Below are 11,049 nucleotides of genomic sequence, written 5' to 3'. Positions count from 1 at the left end.
GAAAGAAAGAAAGAAAGAAAGAAAGAAAGAAAGAAAGAAAGAAAGAAGGAAGCTTTTCTCTTTGAACCAGGAAGTACTGTCTTTTGCCAGAGTACAGAGTGAAATGTATCTGGGAGCCAGATTGGCTCCAGTTATAGTGAACGATCCTGTCAGTCATTAGTGGCGTCCTACAGCCTTTGCTTTGCTCTGTTTCAGGTAGCGGCAGTTCTAGCACCTTCTCTCAAATCTCAGGTGACACTTGTCTTCAAATCCTGAGACCTATATGCTTCAATTCATGCTACAGCACAAAATTATGCCCCTGTTTCGAAGATGATTTGGCCAGAGAATAGTATTGCCTCACCAACCACCCCAGGCTGAGCCTTGGAATGTAGTCATCTACCTGGGTCACCCTCTCAAATCTTTGATCAATCCGTCAGGTTCGTTACTGAGCATCTAAAGGGGCAGAACAAAGAGGAAACTGACCCTGCCATCAAGGAGTTTACAATCAAACATGCTGTTGAGGGAGGCAGAGACTGGGAAAGACCTAACTGAGAAAGCTATTATAAAAAATACAGAAAACAGATTCACAAATGATTCTGAATGAATAAGGAAGGTCTATTGAATAATGGGAATTTAGAAAACTCAGCGACCTGGGTTTCTGGGCATTTGAAAAGAGTTCTTAGAACTGGGAAGATTCTCTTTTTGATATAAAGGACAGGAAGATGTATATAAGTCTGAATGGATAAGGTGCTTTAAGACTTAGAAGTGAGGCAGCTAGCACCAGCCCTGGAATCAGGAGGACCTGAGTTCAAATCCAGCCTCAGACACTTAACACTTACTTAGCTGTGTGACCTTGGGCAAGTCACTTAACCGCAATTACCTGCCTTCCCCCCTCCAAAAAGACAAAAAAAAAAACTTAGAAAAAGGCATCAGGGCCCTTCAAATTCAGTATCTGGTAAGAGCAAAGGCCAATGTTGCCCTGTATATATTGGCTGGAACCCTGGCAGATACATCAATTGCCTGATCTGCGAACAATCTCAACTCCAATGGGCAGCACTCACCAGGGACCGTGACAGTTCATTGTTCTGATAGTCTCATGTAATCAAAGGGGCACTTGGCAGTGCTGACAGGAATAGAGTTTGGGTTTTTGACCTGAATCCAAGTCATCTTGCTATAAGCTGGAGAATAGAAACAAAACCAACCCCAGAAGCAGTTGGTGAGAAAGACATAGGGTAGCTTCTTCCTTTGTCAATCTCTGCCTCCTGCACAGGAATTATTTTCAGGTTTCTTGTGGTGGTAAAGCTCATTGCACATCCGTGTTTGTTAAAATTAGACCATATCAACAGCCATATTCCTAAGGACTTTGCCATCCTGGGACTGAAGTGATGCAGAACCAAGAAAGCAGAACTAAGAGAACAGTATCCACAGTGACTTCAGTGATCTTAACACACACAAAAAAGTCATTGAACCACAATGAATTGTAGTGAACAAACTTAAGTCTTGAATAACCAATGAGGAAACACAGCTCTGGCTCTCTCTCTTTCTCTCTCTCTGCATCTAGGTGGTACAGTAGATAGAGAGCTGGAGTTATGAGTCAGGAAGACTTGGGTTCAAATTTAACCTTAGACACTATCTGTGATTCTGTGACAAGTCCCTTAAATCTCTGCCTGCCTCAGTTTCCTCATATGTAAAATGGAGGTAATAATTGCGCTTATCTCCCAGGATTGTTGTGAGAATCAAACATTTGGGAGGAAAAAAGGAAACCTAAAAGTGCTAAAGAGAGAGGGGGCAACTATTTATTTCTAATGTAATACACATTGCTAGTTGCAGTTGATTAAATTATTTTGGTTGGTTGTACTAGGCATGTTTGCTTATTTGATTTGGGGGTGGGGAGGTCTTAGAAATAATTTTAGAGCCAAAGTGAACTTTTTGAAAGAACCAAGTTTATCCAAGGGGTTGGATGAGGTGGTCTATAAGGTTCCTGCCAGTTCTAAATCTATAATCATGAGGCTGAAGGAGGGAAAGTGATTAGATCAAGTCCACATCCATGGGACCAAAAACCAGGTCTCCTGAACTCCCAAGTTAGGCCTCTTTCTACTTAGGCGGCCCTGAGTCTCTTAGTCTCAGAACAAAAAGTAATACAGCCTTAGGGAACATCATTTTCCTTTTCATTTTGAGATCAAACTAATTTATTTTGGGAAGGGAAACTAATTAACATCAGTGAGGAACTGTATACTCTCCCTACCTACAACAGGTCTGGTGACTAGTTAAGGTAGAGAGGGAAAAAAATGGCCCCAGTTATAATATATTAATATTTGTGCTATAGTTCCATATAAGATAGGTAAAGGTCTCAAATATCATCATCTTTCCAACTTTCTGCTCCCTGTTTCTTCCACAGATTTGATAATGGCCTTGCTGTGCCCTTCTTCCAAACTCCTTCAGCTCTAGAAGCATAATCAAATTAACTCTGCCATTGTTCCTGGATGGAATGTGTCAATCTACACATTCCATTCACAGTCCCAGTAACTTTCAGAACCAAAATGCCCCTCCCTGGTAACCATTCTCCAATTGGTGTTATCTCTCCCATTAGAATGTAAGATCTTCCTGTCCTCATCTTTTAGGAGAGTGCCTTAAAAACAGTGAGGGATTAAAAAATCCTTTTTCATTAAATAGACACACAAAACCATTAAATGTGATTTTATCTAAGTCACCCAAACTAAAATTACACAGTAGGGTATCAGAAAGTTCTTAAGAATAAGTCAGCAGTGGTCTAGCAGACAGTAAATTGTACTTGGACCCAAGAAGGACTTAGTTCACATCCTCTCTCTGACACTAGCTATATGAATCTGAGCAAGTCATTTAACGTCTTTGAGTTTCAGTTTCCTCATCTATAAAGTGGGGGTAATCAAATCTGTAGTACCTATGGGTTATTGTGAGGTTTAAATAAAATTATTTAAATATATGTAAAGCTTTGCTCTTGCAAACTATAAAATGAAGCATAAATGTCCATTATTATATTTATCTTTAACCTTAACACTAAATGTTAAACTATAGCGATCTCTTCCTAACTTTGAAAAGTCTTTATTATATTTATTTGGCACTTACTTTATAATATCTCTTCCATTATTTTGGTTTTTTTAATTCACATTTTTGTGAATTAATCTCATCTCCCCTACTGGGTCATAAGCTTCTTAACTGCAGAGGAACCATGTCTTATTTATCATCATATAACCCAGAGAACCTTAGCATACAGCCTTACTTACACATAAGTATAAGTATAGTCAAGTTTAAAAAAATCCACATTGGTTTTATGTATGTTTCATTCTACACCTTGAATCTATTATCTCTATCTCTTTGTCAGGGTTTGGGGAGCATGCTTCCTCATCTGTCCTTCTGGAGTCATTGGTCATTACATTTAATGCATTTCTTAAGGCTTTCAAAGTTGTTTTTCTTTACAATGCTATCATTCCTGTATAAATTGTTCCCCTGGTTTTGCTTACTCCATTCTTTTTTTTTTTGGAGGGCATTTGGGGTTAAGTGACTTGCCCAAGGTCACATGGCTAGTTTTTTTTGTTAAGTGTCTGAGGCTGGATTTGAACTTAGGTCCTTCTGACTCCAGGGCTGGTGATCTATTCACTGCACCACCTAGCCTCCCCCATGCTTACTTCATTCTGCTTTAATTCATACAAGTCTTCCCAGGTTTCTCTGAAACTACCCCTTTTGTTATTTCTTTTGGTTCTTAATATTCCATTATGTTCATATACCAAAATTTTTTAAACTATTCCCCAATTGATCTTCACCCCTTTAGTTTCAAGTTCTTTGCCATAACAAAAGGAGCTGCTGTAAATATTCTTATTCTTATAGATCTCTTTCCTCTCTCTTAAATCTCTTTTGTATATAGGCCAAGGTGTGATAATTTTGGGTCAAAAAGGAGGGACAGAGAGATTGATTTGCCACCCTGTGTGTCTCTCCCCCAGTTCTCTTTCTGCAGTATTGCCCTGATCCAAAAAGCAACCCTGGCCACAGTCTCCCCCAGCAAATGGGTCCAACCTGCACAGCATGAGGAGAGCCCCCTGAACCTCCGCTTAGCTGGCTTCTTGGAGCATGGTACCCCCCAAGGGGTGGGCTTGGGCTGTAGGCTATGACCTGTACAGTGCCTATGATTATACAATACCAGCCATGGAGAAAGCCCTTGTGAAAACAGACATTCAGATCTCTCTCCCTCCTGGGTGTTATGGTATGCTCACATTCTGGCTTGGCTGCAAAACATGTCATAGATGTGGGAACTGGTGTCATAGATGAAGATTACAGAGGAAATGTTGGTGTTGTACTATTTAACTTTGGCAAAGAAACATTTGAAGTGAAGAAAGGTGACCAGATTGCACAGCAGATTTGTGAACAGGTTTTCTTTACCCAGAACTTGAAGAAGTCCAAGACTTAGATGACATTGAATGTGGAGCAGAAGGTTTTGTTTGACTGGTCAGAACTAAAATTATATAAAGAGTAGATTTAGCAGCTTTCCTCCCTAAAACAATTAATAAAATTAATTTCTACTTTAAGAAAAAAAGGAGGGACAATTTAATGACTTTGGGGACATAGTTTCAAAGGGCTTTGCAGAATGACTGGATTAATTCACGACTTAATGAATAGTGGATTAGTGTGCCTCTTTACCTGCAGCCCCTCCAGCATTTTTCATTTTCCTTTTTTGTTGTCTTTGCCAATTCTCTGGCTGTGAGGAAGAACTTCAAAATTCCTTTGATTGTACCTAATTATTAGTCATCCTTCATTAGATTTTAAATTCCTCATAGGAAGCTCTATGTCTAGAATGTCTTTTTATCTCCAGTACCAAATACGAAGACTTGTATATAACAGGTTCTTAACAATTATTTTCATTTCTAGGGGCACAGACCAGTCATATTTTGGTGGGGGACAGGAAAGATCATTTGGACCTGGAACTTATATGATGGCTGGCCTATGTTTCTAACTATCTTCTCACATCTAGGCCCTCAGAAAATAGTATTTCAATTGTATATCTCTGCAGAGGAGCTATTCTCCAGGCTTGCAAATCAGCATCAGGGAGTAAAAAAGGAACTTGCTCCCTGTAAGATCCCCCCATTGAACACTGAAAGAGTATCTTCCTATATGGCAACTCCCTCCTCTGTTATATACGTTTCACAGGAAGGACAAATCATCTCTTCCAACATAATTTCTATGCCCACTCAGATATAAAAGTGCTGGGCCCAGAAGCTGTAACCGGGCTTTCAGCCCTCTGGAAATAGGTCATAGCTAATTTTCCAAGTCACTTGATTTTGAGCTATTCCTCCAATGCCAAGGAGAGCTATCCATGCATGGGTGCACGCACACGCACACGCACGCACACACACACACACACACACACACAGGGGCAAGGGTCATTGAGTTCACTGATGCAGTATACACCTTGCAGCGTGGCTCTGCTCTTTGAAAATATGCATTTCCCCCCATCAGTGACTATTTTCATGTCATGCTGGATTGATGAATGTGAGTATAGTGCCCTAAAAACATATGCTCCAAAGTTTATTATGGCCCTAACTATGGGCTGGGTATCTGGACTGTTTAAGTGTCAAATGGCAACAACATGTTCTCTATACAATACAGACTTCAAGGGAGGCTGGGGGCAGCTAGTGCCTTGTGTTGGTGTATACATCTGTGAGAAAGGGGACCACCCATCATGCAGGGTGAGCTTGAGACCTACAGTAATAGGGCACTGCATTCTGTAGCTACACACTGGGCCAATTTGTCTCCAAATCACATTACTTGTAAGCTAATAAAAGAATGTATAAAGCATTGCCATAAAGCTGCGGTACCTTCTTACAGGAAGGCGGCAGCACCCTCCGAAGATAGCTGGGATGGTGGAGGCTGGTTCTTTCTGAATTAGCCTCAGCTGGGAAACATACATTCCATTTCTCAGTACTCTCTCTTGGATTTATCAAATAATTTTTCAGTTTAGTTTTCTAATAATGAAGCAGTGACAATACCATGTGAGGGAATGTGAAATATATCTCTGTGATCTTAAGCAAGCTGCACATCCCCATCCTGGGCCTTGGTTTTCTCATCTAAAAAATTAATAAATTATTCTAGGTTATTTTTAATATCACTTCCAACTCTTAAATCCTATTATCCCAAACACCTAGGAATCAATCAACAAGCATTTATTTTAGTTTAGTTTAGTTTTGCTTTTTGGAGAGGGGAGAGCAGGGCAATTGGACTTAAGTGACTTGCCCAAGTTCACATGGCTAGCAATTGTTAAGTGTCTGAGGCTGGATTTGAACTCAGGTCCTCCCGACTCCAGCACCAGTGATCTATTCACTGCTCTACATAGCTGCCCCGAATAAGCATTTGTTAAGTGCCTACTAAATGCTAGGCACTCTGCTAAGAGCTAGAGATAGACAAAAGTAAATTACCTCCTACCCCCAAGGAGCTCACAGTCTGACAGGGAATACACGTACATTTAAACTTTTATATGAGAACTTACTAAGCCATGCTTAGTGAAACCATTTTTTTCTGGACCAGATGTATGATTCATCAGCGTGAGGAACACCTGATGGGGATTTTCCCTGACCAGTGAAAATCAGCACCATGCATGAATTAAAAGGAACTCTGTTCCCAAGGGAACAGAATTTTGCCCTATTATGCTATACACTCATATTCCCAGACTCCCTTTTAATTTTCTCCATCTTCAAAAGAACCTTTGACAAAATTTTGCTGTTGATGCTCAGTCATATCTGGCTCTTTGTGACCCTATTTGAGATTTTCTTAGCAAAGATACTAGAGTGGTTTACCATTTCCTTCTCCAGTTTATTTTACAGATGAAAAAAAAAAAACTGAGACCAACAGGGTTAAATGACTTGCCCAAGGTGACACTACTAGTAATTGTCCAAGGCTGGATTTGAACTCAAGACTTCCTGACTCCAGACCTGGCACTCTATCCACTATACCACCTAGCTTCCAAAACTGCATTTTTAATAAATTGTTTAGTCCATATTATAGTTACAGAACAAAGGGCATAATTTAATTCAACTCAGTGAACATTTATTAAGTACCTACCATGTGCAGAGCAGTGTTCTGGGCCTAAAAGAGATACAAAGTTCAGAGAAGACAGGATCCCTGAGGTCATGATCTACTAATAGGGAGAACACACACACACACACACACACAACTATAAAACACAACATCAATGATGAAGACAAGGTGTGAATAAAGGGCATGGGAAAACCATGACTATATCTTAAGGTCAGAAAAGGCTGGGCTTTCAAGGTTTAGTAGGGGAGCAGACAGACCAAGAGGGAATTCAAGGTTTAGGAAATAGCAATGAAGCAAAGGCATGGAATGAATGAAGAATGAATAAAATAAAATAATTTCTTAAGATCAGAGGACTACAAATGCAGAGCTTCAAAGAACCTCAGGGGTCATCAAAATGCAACCTCTTCATTTTACAGATGAGGAAACCAAGGCTAAGAAAAATTCCAGAACTTGCCCACGGTCACACAGCTAGTTAGTACCTGGGCCAGGATTACTGACCAGGTGTCTCTGACTCCAGGTCCAGTGTTCTATCCACTGTGCAGCACTGCCTCTATTAGGGTTCTTAAGGAGTGCCCACCATGTGCCTGGTATTTGTTTATAACCAGGGATATAAATACAAAAGGTGAGACAATTCCTGCCATTATATTGTAATAGATTGACTTTTATTTCTAGAAGATGTTTGGTATCATTAATGAAACTGCAGTTTCATTGGCAATGAAGAAAATTTTCCATTTTCTATCTCATTCTGGCCCTATTGTCTTTTTGTACTGTCTGTCTTTTCTCTGTCTCTTGTCTCTGACTCTCTCACCAACAGACAAGCTCTGTAGATTGTCCACTAAATTGCATTTCAAATCTGGAGAACAGACTCTTTATCCACTTGGTTTTTCCTCTGTGGATGGTCAGACTAAAATTCATCTGGGTGATTTCAGTTTTCCCCAAGGGGATTTTGCCTGGTTTCAGGGTTTGATGCAACCAGTATGATGTCATCCACAAACAAGAACATCTGGAAAACCTCAGCCTCCCAGGGACTCACTCTTCGACTTAAATTCTGTGCTGGATCTTGTCTACTGTTTCCAGATTCCTGACAGATATTAATCTTCAGAATTTGGGAATGACAAGTATCAATTTTCTAAATCATGTTATTCTGTATTTTTCACATTTTATTTACACATTTTAAATAATATTATCATAAAGATGAAGTCCATTTTTCTGTAATAGTTATATTAAGAGTTTCAAAGGTATTTTTGCAGAAAAGAAATAATAAATGCATGTTTTTTATTATTATAAACCAATATACTCTGATAATTATTAAACTATCTGGCAATAAACTGACTGGTTTCTTTTACCTTTTAAAAATATGTCCACTATTCTTCATACTCTACTTATTATTATTGATATCTAAGCATTTTGTTTAATAAATAAGAAATAAGTTTAGTGGTATTTATAAAGAACCATAGCCTAGAATGAATATTCAAACACTAGAAAATTCCAGTGAATATTATTGGGCATTATTCAAATAACATAACATTCAAATTTCCTTTCAATGTTAACAGCACTATAACAAATCACATTTTGAAACTGCAGACGTAAGGACTTATTTTGCTTGCAAAATTTACTGTTTCTTGGAACACCACTTGTAGGATTTGTGTAAAGTATATCATGCATTTAATAAACCTGCAACCTTGAGGGTCTTGTTGGGGGGGGTCCCCCACCCTATCTCCCACCCCTGCCCTAATCCTAGTGATTGGAGATGGATTTTCTTTATTTCTTTATTCTAGGTTACCTTTTAAGCCTTCTTCACTGACTGATTATTGTCTCCATTCCCAGTTCTAGTCCAAGTATCAAAAGAGACTAAAGAGACTAAGCAATTACTAACACCTTCTGTAAGTGACCCTGCCCTCCAGTTTACTGTAATGGGAGAGTCGCATCTCTAAAGAAAGTGATAAACCTTCAACAGTTTGTAAAAGGATTTCTGCCTGCTCTGCAGGGCAAGTTTCATAACAAACGAGAAGAGTGTTTACCAAATATGCTTGAGAAATTTATAGACTGACAGAAAATACAGTGAAAATTGTTCAGTTCCAGCACAAGAAATTTATATTGTCCTGAGGTACAGAAGGGATCGTAATTGTGAGAGGACACATTGCAAATATGAACTTTTAGAAAACAATTACATTGCAATCTTTTTCAACATTGTTGCCGAAATATCAGGCAGTGTACTATAAAACTACCTGGCTTCATTATTCTGATTGAGATAAATCCTGAGTTCTAGTCTCCACTCTGCCACTTACTGGGTGGAGTTCTGGACAAGTTAGGACTTCCTGGAGTTTAAAGGTTAGACTAGATAATCTCACACTCTCGTTTTGCAGAAAGAGGAAGGGAGACCCTAAAAGGTAAGGCAATTTGCTTAAAGTCACAGAATAAGAAGTCCTGAGATTATGATGCAGGAGAAGCAGGTCCTCTGATTCCAAATCAGGTATTCTTTCTCCTGGGCGAGGCTGCTACTTGTGAAAACTTTCTTCTGAGTCTCAGTTTCTTCATTTGTAAAATTGGGGTAATACTTTTACTGCCTCTGTTATAGAGTTGTTGTGAGGGAGGGGCTTGGTAAACCTTAAAGTGCTATAAAAATGATGCTTATCAGGGCGGCCAGGTGGCACAGTGAGTAAGAGCGCTGGCTCTGGCGTCGGGAGACCCAGGATTGGTTCCGGCCTCAGATACTTGGCACCCACACAAAATAACTGACCATGTAACCTTGAGCAAGTTACTTAACCCCAATTGCTTTAAAAAAAAATGGCACTTATCACCATCATCACCATCTTCTTCCTTCTCCTCTTATTTATTTATTTGCTTTTTGGAGGGCAATTTGGAGGGTTAAGTGACTTGCCCAAAGTCACACAGCTAGTAAATGTGTCAAGTATCTGAGGCTGGATTTGAACTCAGGTCCTTCTGACTCCAGGGCCGGTGCTTTATTCACTGCGCCACCTAGCTGCCCCTCCTCCTCCTCTTTATTAATAAAATAGATTTACTGCTGTGAGAAATGAGAAATACAAAACTTCAGTGTACCTGAAAGCTCTTATCTTAGTTCTCTTGGTTTTAAAAGACCTCAGTCTTACCAAACAACTAGAGCCTAAAGATAGTGATTTGGTTTCACAATATTGCAAGGAAAGATAGTAAATCCTTGTAATTAATATAGGATTAAATTCATTAGGATTATATTACTCTGTCACGTTAATCATCTTCTCATTCTTCTTCATCCCACATAGCGAATCAGTTGCCAAACACATCATCTCTCCTATCTTCTCTCTTCCCACACAGCCACCACCCTATCACAGCCTCTCATCACTTCTTCTCAACTGTAGTTGCTTCCTTATTGTCCTCTCATTCTCTTCTTTCTCCAATCAATATTCCAAAGTTGTCTACACAGTCCTCTTAAAGACCCTGGTGTCACTCTCATGCTCAAAAAGCTCCCTATTGCTTCTAGAATAAAATGCAGCCCCCTAGTTTGGGCATGTAAAGTACTTCCTAATCTGCCCTTCCTTTTCATTTTTATTCACATTATTCAATTTCATGCACTTCATGTCAAAGTCAAACGATCCTGCTTGCTGCTCACCAAGCTTGGAAATTCATCTCCTATATCCAGGCCTTTACTTAGGTCACCCACCCACCTCACTCCTGTCTCCTTACCTCTGCCTTCTTTAATCCCTGATTCCTTCAAAGTTCTTTTTCTTTTTTTCTTTTTGGAGGGCAGAGAGCAGGGCAAGTGGGGTTAAGTGACTTGCCTACCATCACAGGGCTGGTAAGTGTTAAGTGTCTGAGGCTAGATTTGAATTCAGGTCCTCCTGACTCCAGGGCCAGTGCTCTATTCACTGCACTACCTAGCCACCCCCAAAGTTCTTTTTCTGTACTGCCCCAAAAGAAAACTATTTCTGTTCTTCTTTGTCATTAGTGCTTTCTCCCTCCTCAACTCACCTTTCATTTACATATGTGTTTAGGAATTGTTCCCACCCCCCC

General features: G+C 39.7%; 1 long non-coding RNA gene and 1 pseudogene across 1 annotated transcript in view; one reads left to right on the top strand and one right to left on the bottom strand.

Moving 5' to 3' along the window:
- The window catches only part of LOC138149327 (deoxyuridine 5'-triphosphate nucleotidohydrolase pseudogene), a 10,149-nt pseudogene extending 5,694 nt beyond the window's left edge, over positions 1-4,455 (top strand).
- The window catches only part of LOC138149608 (uncharacterized), a 64,315-nt gene that overhangs the window by 27,081 nt on the left and 26,185 nt on the right, over positions 1-11,049 (bottom strand). The window lies entirely within an intron of this gene.

The sequence above is a fragment of the Petaurus breviceps genome, unplaced genomic scaffold (genome assembly GCF_028583685.1).
Source record: "Petaurus breviceps papuanus isolate PSGF00001 unplaced genomic scaffold, PetGlider_PUasm1.0 90847, whole genome shotgun sequence".
Lineage (NCBI taxonomy): Eukaryota > Metazoa > Chordata > Mammalia > Diprotodontia > Petauridae > Petaurus > Petaurus breviceps.
Note: the sequence above shows the minus strand (reverse complement) of the source record. Positions and strands in the feature narration are given on the sequence as shown.